Here is a 13,006-nt window from a genome sequence, read left to right as displayed (position 1 = left end):
GAAAATGCAGAATGAAATGACAAACTTAAACCCTAATATATTGATTATTACTTTAAATATAATATTCTAAATACATTAATTAAAAGTCAAAAATTGAGAGAATGAATTTAAAAATAACAGCTATATGCTGACTACAATAAATTTACTTCAAACACAATCGGTATAGGTAGGTTGACAGTAAAGGGTGGAAAAATATATACTAATATTAATAAAAACAGTTTTAAAGCAATAATTATTTTATTAATATCAAGTGAAGTAGATTTCAAAGCAAATAAATTACTAGGAACAAAGAGAGATATTACCCAATTCCTTTCAAAGAGAGATATTACCCATATTCCTTTCTGTTAATTACCCAATGATAAAAGGATCAATCAATGAAGAAGACATAGCAATCTTAAATGTATATAAACTAAAAGGAAGCTTCAAAATATATGAAACTACAACTGATACAGCTATAAGGAAAAATATACTAATTCTTAATTATTGTTGGGGATCTGAGCACTCCTCTCTGACAATTACTAGAACTACTAGACAAAAAAGAAAATAGCAAATATGTAGATAAACTAAACTGTGCCATCCAATGATAAGATCTGGTTGATGTTGATGAGCACTCCAAACACAGCAAAGTACACATTCTTATCAATGGCTGAATGAACATTCACTACAAAAGACAGTATCCTGGGTCACAAAAAAGTCTTCACAAAGTTAAAGAACTGAAATTATGCAAAATGTGTTCTCTGGATGTTATGAAATTAAACTAGGGATAAATAACAGAAAAACTGGAAGTGTTTCCAAGTATTTGGAAATACATGGAAATTTAAAAAGCACATTTCCAAACAATATATAGGTCAAAGAGGAAATCTCAAAGGAAATTTAAAAATACATAGAACTGAATGAAAATTAAATACCACCTATCAAAATTTGTGGAATACAAGTAAGCAGTGCTAAAAGTTAAATTTACAACACATTTGCTTATATTATAAAAAAGATTTCAAATAAATAATTTTAGTATGTACCTCAAAAACACAGAAAAACAAGAGTAAACTAAATCTAAAGAAAGAAGAAAGGAAAAAATAAAACTCAAAAAGTGGATATATATTAATAGCAGAAAAAAATTTTAAAAAGTTAATGAAACCCAAAGCAGGTTTTTGGAAAAAATCCATAAAATTCATAAACTATTAACAAGACTGATAAAAATAAAAGAAAAAGGACACACATGTCAAATATCTGGAATGAAATAAGAGATATCACTACAGATCCTGCAAATCATCAAAAGAATAAACAAGGAATACTGCAAATGACTTTATCTTCATAAATTCAATAACGTAGAAGTAGACTAATTACTCAAAAAGTATAAATTACCAAACTTCTACAACAATAAATAAATAACTTGAATAATCTTATAACCATTAAAGATACTGAAAGTGTAATTCAAAAACCGCAAAGAATAAAATTCTTAAACCCAGATGTCCTCTTTTGAGAATTTTGCTAAATATTCAACAGAGAATTAACACAAATTTTACACACTGTTTTCCAGAAAGTAGAAGAGAATAATTCCCAATTAATTTTGTGAGGTAATATAACATTGATGCCAAACCAAAGATAGTACAAAAAGAAAACTACAAATATCTCTCATGAACTTAGATATAAATATCCTTAAGAATTAACAAATTAGACCCACCAATGCATAATAAGAATTATACAACATGAGCAATGACCAGTGGAATACAGCAGAAGTGAGGCTAGGTCAATTTTCAGGCCCAAGACTTAATAAAACAAAACAACAACAACAATAAAATGGTAATATCCACTTGCTGTGTCTTGGAACTTCCTCATGAAATTCAGCCACCATTTTTTAAGGAAGATCAAGTAGCCTACAGAGAAGACCATATCAAAAAATCGAAATTCCCTGGCCCTCAATCTCTGTAAAGACTTTCACAGTCAAAAGCAACTTGTAAACCCTGTGAGTGAGTTATCTTAGAAATGAATCCAGTAGTCTTCAGTCAATTCACCCCAGCTGGCATTGTATGAATCTGACATGTGCTTTTCTTCCTGAGTCTTGCAGATACATGAACTAATCAAATTATTGTTCCAAGAAAAGAAGAAAACAGCTACCACTGCTGTTAAGGAAATAAAAAGACAACCGATAAACTAAGAAAAAAATAATTGAAACCATTTTTCCAACAAATGGCTTGTATTCAAACTATAAAAAGAACCCTCAAAAATCATTTAAAACCAAATAATTATAATTTTTAAACAGCAAAAGATAACAGCGACTTCATCCAGGGAGACATATGGAAAGCAAATAGACACACGAACAGATGCTCAACATCATCACTCATTAGCAGAATGCAAACTTAAGCCACAATCAGATACCATTACACAACTGTTACAATATCTAAATTAAATATGATTAATGCATCCGGTAATTCCAAATGCTGACGAGGAAGCAAACTGATGTAGAAACGGTCCATTATATTTTCTTCTTGTGAAGAGTATTGATCTTGATTTCGATGTTTGAGTAAGCTGGTAACTCGGCTGAACTCAAACTGTAAAACTCTGTCCCCTTGTGATAGTGAGCAACTCAAATTTCAGTTTTATTTAGCCTTAGATGAATGGAGGTTGCCCTACATTGCACAATTTAGGGATCATCCAGAGACGATAATTGTAGCCTGAATACAAGTCATTTGTTGGATATGTGATTTGGAGAGTTTATGCACAGAATTTGTGACTCTACTTTCTCTCTCCTTACTTGGATTTTCCTCTTTACTCTCTGGCTACCATGTTCACCCTTGTGGCTGACCTCTGGAGGCCAACCAGAGGCCAGTCACAAGGACAAGCACCGTAGCATTCTCTGCAAATAAGACTGCAGGTTTTCCACTGGATTTTGACCCACTTCAAATGGTGCAGACTGGTATTCAACTTTAAGAGCAAAATAAAGAAGAATTTCCCACTATAGCACTCTTCTCTTCAAAGTGTCGACTTTCATCCAGATTTTGTTTACTCTTTAGATAATTTTTAAAAATATTTTGTCTGGAGTTTGTAATTATTAACTGTGGGAGAGCTGGTTTGATGGACAACATGTTTTTCCATATCTTAGTCTTCCTCACTTTAATCAGATGATCGCATTGCTTTTAACTCCAAGTACCTGACCTTTTCTACAACCTTTTTACCAGAAGGAATTCCATATTTTTCAACTAAGACGATCTGTTAGATTTTGTAACCATGTATCAGCTTTGTATATTTTTAGAAAATGATTTAAGGTCTTTTAAAATCTTATATGAACTTACTTTTCCAAATTTATTTCCTGACACTCCACAACATACAGGATATTTTTTGAGAACTCACTGCTTCTGAAATTTGCGATATAATTTTACACACTTACACTTCTTTGCTGACTAATTCTGTAGTTAGAACGATCTTTCTGTCTGAAAAAAATATCCATTTGTTTAGTTCAGATATAAGTATCCCACCTGCAAAAATATTTTTCTCATATATGCCTCCAACGAATACTTACTCTTTCTTTAGCAAAAACTTACCACATTGTATGATGGTTTGTACTAAACATATCTGGATTCTTCAGTAAATCATCTCCTTCTTGCATAGTTATTCATCTTTGTGCCACAATGGCACAATGGCACCTTCTGTCACATGGCGAGTGCTTGATGAATGAATATTTTAACCTATATTCCTACACATTTTTCCCACAGCTTTTTGGCTAGATGGCTTTTTACCTTCTTCCCAAACACAGATTTTTCCCTTTACTAGATACTTTGATATTTCAACCATTAACTTTTAGTTTACCCTTCTGGCCCTGACATAATATTTTTCTTTGATTTTACATGTGCTTATTTATGTACACAACTAGCCTTTGAAACTCACCCATGCATGATCTTTTCCTGCTCCTGATATGTGCCTGTTCTTCTAATTTGGAATTCAGCTTTCCCTGATCCACAAACTGTATTTGTAGAATATTTTACCTTCCCAAATAAGACAGGGGTCTAAAAAGTTGAATATAATCAAAACTCCAAGCACTCACAAAAAAAGCAACTCATAGCTTCTCTCACCCAATATAGAGCTTTAAAACAGGTTAGTAATTTCTTTATTACAGGGTGGGTTTAGTAAGTCATCCAGATGTAGTGACAGGATTATAGTAATTACCGTGTTTGCTCAGTCATGTTTTCTCTTCCAGTGACTTTTTGATATTCATGCAGCTGCATGGGTTCTAAGTTTTTGTTGGTGTTCATCAAAAGTGTTAATTGAATAATCAATGCTCTTCATGAAAAAGGCCTGCCTTTGTGTCATGTGAATTAACATCCAGAAAGTAAAAAGAATCATAGATATTTCACTCTCTGAATGAAGACTTATTTCCAAGGTAAAATTGAATTTGACTGAAAAAAATTGAGCAATAAAGTATTTTATTTTCCATTAAGTTATTGCAAGGAATTTTTGGCAGCAATACAAAAGGGATTCTCAGTAGGGTTTGGGCCCAGGAGTCTAGATGAGCAGGAAGAGACTACAGCAGATTTTACACTAGAAAGAAACCAAAGCAGTCGGCAGCCCAAGAGGGACTTAGTTATTGTCTTGGAGTAGGCAGTGTAGTCAGCAAACACAGGGACTGTCCAGTCAGCAGAACCTATGTCCATCAGACAGGAAGTAGATTGATTGCAAATGTGGTCTCAATTATTCCCCTTCCTTTGTCCACAAACCTGTCACTTGATAGGTTTTTCCATTAAAAAGTGGAGTCTATTTACCTACCCATGCTATCTAAAATGGCCTTGAAATTATCCCTGACTGTAAAATGTGGTGAAAGTGACAATATGTCAGTTCTAGACTTAGCTCTAAGAGATCTTGTATCCTTTTCTTTGTTCTCAAACTTGAAAAATCAACATGAGAAAAAGAGGTTAACCAGTTGGATGATATGAGACATATGGCTCCCTCACTCTCTGGACACCAGAAAATAACCGCTAGAACTCCAAAGCTGTGAGGTCAATGTAGATAAGTCTTCCGTTAGCCATCCTGCCAGCTGATCACATATGTAAGAATTAGCCTAAACTAAACAAAAGAAATCAATCCTGGACCAGATTAGAAGTCTCCTAGTGGATCTGAATAATTGGAAATTAATTACTAATTAATTAATTATGTATCCCACTGACGTTTTATAATTCTTTTATACTAGTAATGCCTAAATAACATAATGAGACACAGTTGAAAATCAACACAAGTACTATACATTTAGATAGAATCTGGAATGCAGAAGATTTTCCTAGTAACTTTTAACAAAAAACATGTGTAAACTTTTATCTTGGCATGAAACGTTTTATTCTTTTGTTTAGTTTAATTCATTTAATCAGTAGAGGGAGTTCTGGTATCAAAGGTAGTCATATGCCTGCTAGCAAATTTTCTCCTTAACTTAAATATGGAGATCTGACTCTACATCTTTACATTAGACAGAATCAAGAAGCTGGCAAGTCCAGCTACATTTGGTAAGGTGAGTCTTTGAGGGCTGTGCATAGACATGAGAGCCTAGATCCCAGCCAAAAATCAGGCAGCAGGACTGGGAGAGGCAGGTTACCTTATTGGTTATTAATCTAAAGAATTATAGTAACAGGAGGCTGGGCGTGGTGGCTTACAACTGTAATCCCAGTACTTTGGGAGGCCGAGACAGGCGGATCATGAGGTCAGGAGTTCTAGACTAGCCTGACCAACATGGTGAAACCCTGTCTCTACTAAAAATAAAAAATAAATAAATAAATAATTAGCCAGGTGTGGTGGCCTGTACCTGTATTCCCAGATACTCAGGAGGCTGAGGCAGGAGAATCACTTGAACCCAGGAGACAGAGGTTGCAGTGAGCCGACTTCGCACAGCTGCACTCCAGCCTGGGCAAGAGACAGAAACTCCGTCTCAAAAAATAAATTAATTAATTAAACAAAAAATAAAAAATAAAATAATTATAGTGACAGGAATAAGAATATACTGTATAGTTAGGAAGCAAACTAGGTATATTTCAAGTCAGAAGTATTGATTGAGAAGGTCCTGAAACTGGCAGGCATAGCAGCTAAGGAATGTAGCAAAGATTATAAATATAAAAATAATAATCAAGAGAAGAACAGATTTAAGATCTAAGTCCACACAAATTAAATACTTTCTAGATTTCTTTAACTGATAACCACAAGTGCATAGAACAAACCAGTCTACAATAAGATTTTAAAATAAAGGCATAGTGAAGAGACGAAGACTGAGCGGTTGTGTCCGCGTTGCCGACCTCGACCAGCAGTCGGTTTCTCCACGCAGAATCCGGGAGTAGGAGACTCAGAATCGAATCTCTTCTCCCTCCCCACTCCTGTTTTCAGCTTTGTGAGAAACCTTATCATCAAACACAATGGCCAGCAATGTTACCAACAAGACAGATCCTCGCTCCATGAACTCCCGTGTGTTCATTGGGAATCTCAACACTCTTGTGGTCAAGAAATCTGATGTGGAGGCAATCTTTTCGAATTTCGGCAAAATTGTGGGCTGCTCTGTTCATAAGGGCTTTGCCTTCGTTCAATATGTTAATGAGAGAAATGCCCGGGCTGTTGTAGCAGGAGAGGATGGCAGAATGATTGCTGGCCAGGTTTTAGATATTAACCTGGCTGCAGAGCCAAAAGTGCACCGAGGAAAAGCAGGTGTGAAACGATCTGCAGCGGAGATGTACGGCTCCTCTTTTGACTTGGACTATGACTTTCAACGGGACTATTATGATAGGATGTACAGTAACCCAGCACGTGTACCTCCTCCTCCTCCTATTGCTCGGGCTGTAGTGCCCTCGAAACGTCAGCGTGTGTCAGGAAACACCTCACGAAGGGGCAAAAGTGGCTTCAATTCTAAGAGTGGACAGCGGGGATCTTCCAAGTCTGGAAAGTTGAAAGGAGATGACCTTCAGGCTATTAAGAAGGAGTTGACCCAGATAAAACAAAAAGTGGATTCTCTCCTGGAAAACCTGGAAAAAATTGAAAAGGAACAGAGGAAACAAGCAGTAGAGATGAAGAACGGTAAGTCAGAAGAGGAGCAGAGCAGCAGCTCCGTGAAGAAAGATGAGACTAATGTGAAGATGGAGTCTGAGGGGGGTGCAGATGACTCTGCTGAGGAGAGGGACCTACTGGATGATGATGATAATGAAGATCGGGGGGATGACCAGCTGGAGTTGATCAAGGATGATGAAAAAGAGGCTGAGGAAGGAGAGGATGACAGAGACAGCGCCAATGGCGAGGATGACTCTTAAGCACATAGTGGGGTTTAGAAATCTTATCCCATTATTTCTTTACCTAGGTGCTTAAAATCAAATTTTTCACCAGATCCTCTCCCCTAGTATCTTCAGCACATGCTCACTGTTCTCCCCATCCTTGTCCTTCCCATGTTCATTAATTCATATTGCCCGGTGCCTAGTCCCATTTTCACTTCCTTTGACGCTCCTAGTAGTTTTGTTAAGTCTTACCCTGTAATTTTTGCTTTTAATTTTGATACCTCTTTATGACTTAACAATAAAAGGGATGTATGGTTTTTTTAAAAAAAATAATAAAATAAAATAAAGGCATATGTTAGTAATCTTGGTGTCATTACTGATAATGAAACAGGGCAATGATAACAGAATTCATTTAGTCAGGTGAAAAATTATAAGTAAAAATAAAACTCAAGATAATTATGGAATAAGGTAATTCACATATAAAGATGGGAATAGCAACTTTGGATAGTACAATATGTTAATTGAAGCTTTTCACAAGCAGTAGGGATGGTTTCACATAGCACCACCTAGAAGTGTCTATTTGGTATTCCTTTTGACATGTCATATACTTCCAAAAAGCTCTGGCCATTTTTAAGGTGCCCTTTTTGATCATGGAATGGTTCCGTTCTTTGCCAACCATACAGCAAATCTTACTACTTTTCCTCTAAGAAGTCGGTCACTAACCCTTTCCTGGTAATTGTGAGATTTACGCCAACTTCAGTATTCATGCATGTTTCAATGTCTCTGTTTCTACAGCAATTATTCCAGTCTTCCATCTAAACTGAAATAGACATGCTGTTTCTTGTAAAAGAAAAAAAAATTTCTCCTAACTTTCACCTACATTGCATCATTTCATGACTCCTGATGAAAAATATTTTTTTCTTCTGTTGTTTCTTTTCTCTTTGCCCTGAAATAAGCAGTATAATGTATGGAAAGGAGAGAGATTGTATCATTTGCTATGTATTGCCTTTGGAAAGTCAATTTACACATCTTCATGTGTAAATGGGGAGAGGTAAAAATATCTACCTCACATCACTGCTTTTTATCATGGAGATGAGGCAATCCAGTAAAAGGATGGCACACTCAAAGTAATTAAGGAAATTCAACAAAGGATCTCTTTACATGTGTGTAGGTACAGTAAGGAGAAACCAAGAATTATGGTAAGTCACCTCAAGGCAAGCAGCAGCAGAAAGATGTTACCATCTACCACTAGGTGAAGGTGAGAGGGAAGCTAATGGAACTTAAAGACACAGCTGTAAAGAGAGTGCTCCCTGGAAGCAGCAATTGGAACAACTCTCCATGTTTAGAGTTTTCACCAAGTAGCACCTATTTGATAGGTAAGTATTCCCACCAGCCAAGGACTGGGGAGTGGGAAAGAACTGCTTTTCACTGCTGCTAAACTTCCAGTACTTCACCATCTCTCATTTGTTTCCTAACTCTGCCCAGACATCTGCAAATATTCACTTTATTAAAATCTCTTCCCGTGAAATGCCTGAGGTAAATTCTGTAAATAAAATGTATTATTAAATATTTGAGAATCTTTCCACTTTACATTCTTGTCTATCTGAAGTAATTGGTGCTGAAGTTTAACTCTTTCTACTTACAATTCAACTTTTTGTGACTTCTAGACTTTAACTGCTTTACGGTTCTACATTAGCCTCGTTTTTTGTCAATTCATTTGAGCATACTTCCCTCTCCTCACAGTTGAGTGTACCCCAGAATAAATCTGCATTTCTGCTCCTCATATTCACTACTTCAAATAGCTCATGAATATTCATTGCTTTAATTATTCTTCTGAAATCATGATTCTCAAATATTTATCTTTAGATCTGTCCTCTTACCTGAGTGACAGTCTTAAAACGTAATTATGATAGATGTTTAAAAAATGCCTGGTGAAATCCCAAGTTTTTGCCATAGCTATAAATATTCTAACATTTCCCTTGCCAATGCCCAGTATTTCTTATTGAAAACTATGTGGATTATTTGTTTGATTATAGGCCTTTATTCTCCATTTCCACTTGTAATTACTTTCTGAAATACGTGTATTACAGAATTTCAACACATCAGCTTTTCTGTCACAGCTTTGATTGCTGTAAATATTTACAAAAGAACTATTTTCAACTTCTGTAGTGTTACTAGCAGCTTCCTGATCAAAAACTGAGCTTCAAAAGACAAATTCACACAATCTCTCATGTCTGGGCAGTAACAAGATGCTTCTTTTGCAAATCATTAAAATTATTTCTTCCACATGAATCCCCTAACCCCATAATGAAATAAGAAGCAAGATTGTTTATTCACATTATATCCAATAATTTGTATGTTACATGAGTGTGCAGATATTATGCTGTTCACCAGGAATTTTGTTATGTTATATCTTATGTCCAAACAAAATGGTACAGGCAGAAATTAAAATTACCACATTAACAAAATAATCTCCAAGGAATGATCTAACACCGGATATTTATTAAACACCTATACAGCCCTTGAAATCTCACTTTTAGATTCTAACAATATGACATCATAGTGCTTGCTCTAATTCACACACATACACACACACACACACACACTCTTATAATTTTATGGTTGAACAATGTGATCTTACATGCCATAAGTCTATCTAAATAGTGACAGAAAAAAACATGAAATTCTTTGGCTGTCTAAGATAGAACTAATTATTACTTTAATTTAAATGTGCTGCCTAAATAAATGCTTCACACAGAGTTTTAAAAATTCATTATTTTCCCACCAATTTCCATTTATTATGTGATACACCTGAGTTTCTAAATAACAAATATGTATCTGATAGGTCTCTTATAACATAATTTAAATTGATCATCACTAGTTATCTTCTACTTTTCTACTGGTAAGCACAAGAAAACAAATTTTCTTGATAACTATAACACCACTGTAAACATCCTAGCCTATATTCTGTTTCAGTGGATATGTCAGGAAATACACAAAAAGCAAATCATAAAATGTTAATTGAAAGATTGATACAGGGGGACAGCCATTGCCTTCATGTGTGAGGGAGCTTCTTGACACAGGTCAGGTGAGGAATGAGTCTTTATAACTTTAAGGTGCTTTACTGTTTCTAGTCTATATGTTGGGAATATATACGTATAATGTAAGTACATTGGCCATGATTTATATCTATACATTTAATCTACTATACAAAATACTGAATGTTTAAGTTAGGAGTTGAAATCCAGCTGGCACTTGCTTGCCAAACTGTGTACTCTGATACAAGTTTGCATCTGTCTAGAGTAGGATACTTTTTCTAATCTTCCAATCCATAGTAAAACTGACAAAAAGAGAAAAATACAAATTTCCAATGTAAAAAAAGGAAAAAGAACATAACTACAGATCCTACAGTCGTTGCAAAGATATTAGGAAGATATCACATGAAACTTTATGTCTATATTTTAAAATTAAGATGAAATAGACAAATTATAAGAAAATAAAACTTACTAAAATTGATGTAAAAACATAGAAACTTAAAAATTATATATTTTTTGCTTTGTTTTTGTTTTTAATAACGTATTTTTTAATGAGTGGGAAAACTTGTTTTTATTTTTAACTTTTAGGTTCAGGGATACATGTGCAGGTGTATTATACAGGTAAATTGCATATCACAGGGGGTTGATGTACAGATTATTTCATCACTTCAGTGATAAGTGTGGTATCCAATAGGTATTTTATTTAGAAATTCAATTTTTTAATGCAGTGGGATGTGCCTATTGTCTCAGCAACTGGAAGGCTGTGGCAGGATTGCATGAGCCCAGAAGTACAAGGTCAGTCTGAGTAACCTAGTGAGACCCCATCTCTAAAAAATATTAAAATAAAATATTTTAAAATAAATTTTTAATTTACTTGTGTTTTTACTGTCATAATTTCAAAGTTGGTTTTACCAGTAAAGTTTTCAAATATTTTTCATGCAAATAAGTGTTAAACTCCTTGCTAAATTATTAGCAAATCTGATGTCATGATACATAAAATGTATATATCCAACTTGTTTACCTTTCAGTTTAGAATATGAGTTTAACATTTTTTTAAAGTTAATATAATTTAGCAAATCAATAGGTAAAAAGAAAGAAATCATAAAATCTTTTCAATAGATGTACAAAAAGTATCTGAATAAAATTAAGAGCTATTCATAAGAATTTCCTTATTCTGATAAAAAATAATTACCAAAAACTACAGCAAAAATCACATTTATAGAAAATTATTGAAAATTTCCTCTGAGATTGAGAAAAAAACAAAGATCTCTGGTACTTCCAACTGGATTCAACACTGTCGTAGGTAACTTTGTCAAGGAAATTTTTTTTAAAAAAGAAAAGGGGATACAGTTTTAATGGAAAAAATTGTTTGCAGTGTTTTTATATAGGTTAAAAGTAGTTAAAAATTTTTTAATTTCATATAAACTATTAGATTTGGTGTAACAAAGATTGTTTCTACAAAGTAAAAATAAATAATTAGAAAATTAATTTAAAATTGAGTCCATTTCGCCAGTAATATCAGACACATTGGAATAATACTAATGAAATAACTACAAGGTATCTATACAATAAGTACAAAGAATTATGAAAAGCAATTAATGAAGACTTAAACTGAAGAATAATGTGCAGAGATTAGAGCATTTAATACTGCAAAAATTGCTATTATTCATTATTAGTCAATGGGCATAAATAAATTGACAAGATGATTCCAAACATTATACAGACATGCAAATGATCAAGAAGAATCAAAGCAATCTTGAGAGGAAAGAATACTGTTAGAAGACTTACAATAGCAGATACCACATCTTCTTAAAAGTTACAATAATTTTTAAAACTGTGCTATCAGGACAAGGCTGGGCAGATAGGTCACAAGACAGAAAACAAATTCTATAAATCAACCCACATGTATATGGTCACCAAATTTATGACAACAGTGCTATTAAACAAAGTAGAAAAACAGCAATATTTTTCAATAAGCAATACTGGAACAATGGTTTTCTATGTGGAAAAAGAACTTGAGGCCGGGCACATTGGCTCACGCCTGTAATCCCAGCACTTTGGGAGACCAAGATGGGAGGATCAGCTGAGATCAGGAGTTTGTGACCAGTCTGGCTGAGATGGTAAAACTCCGTCTCTAATAAAACACAAACTTAGCCGAGTGTAGTGGCTCATGCCTGTAATCACAGCTAGTTGGGAGGCTGAGGCAGGAAAATCGCCTGAACCTGGGAGGCAGAGGTTGCAGTGAGCCAAGATCATGCCATTGCACTCCAGCCTGGGCTACAAGAGTGAAACTCTGTCTCAAAAAAAAAAAAAAAAAGGAAAAATGAAAATAAAAATAACTTGGACCCCTCCTACAGAACACAGACAAAAATCAGTTTCATATTAAATGTAGATATAAATTTAAAAGGTTAAAAAAATTGAAAGAAAGCTATCTTCACATCCTTGCAGTAGGCAAAATGTTCTTTAAAAGATGCAGAGGCCAGGCACAGTGGCTCACGTCTGTAATCCCAGCATTTTGGGAGGCCGAGGCTGGCAAATCACGAGGTTGGGAGTTTGAGACCAGCCTGACCAACATGGCGAAACCTCGTCTCTACTAAAAATACAAAAAATAGCCAGGTATGGTGGTGTACACCTGTAATCCCAGCTACTTGGGAGGCTGAGGCAGGAGAATCGCTTGAACCCTGGAGGCAGGGGTTGCAGTGAGCTGAGATCACACCACTGCATTCCAGCCTGGGTGACAGAGTA

At 34.8% G+C, this 13,006-nt stretch overlaps 1 pseudogene across 1 annotated transcript; it reads left to right on the top strand.

The window, feature by feature from the left end:
- The first annotated feature begins 6,230 nt into the window (after nucleotides 1–6,230).
- Nucleotides 6,231–7,546, top strand: LOC105507486 (annotated as a pseudogene). The gene has a single exon (XR_001001112.1). The product of XR_001001112.1 is annotated as a heterogeneous nuclear ribonucleoprotein C pseudogene (transcript).
- The last annotated feature ends 5,460 nt before the right edge of the window (nucleotides 7,547–13,006 follow it).

This window comes from Colobus angolensis, unplaced genomic scaffold, assembly GCF_000951035.1.
Source record: "Colobus angolensis palliatus isolate OR3802 unplaced genomic scaffold, Cang.pa_1.0 Scaffold15, whole genome shotgun sequence".
NCBI classification, from domain to species: domain Eukaryota; kingdom Metazoa; phylum Chordata; class Mammalia; order Primates; family Cercopithecidae; genus Colobus; species Colobus angolensis.
The sequence above is the reverse complement of the archived record's forward strand: the minus strand, read 5'-3'. Positions and strand labels throughout refer to the sequence as shown.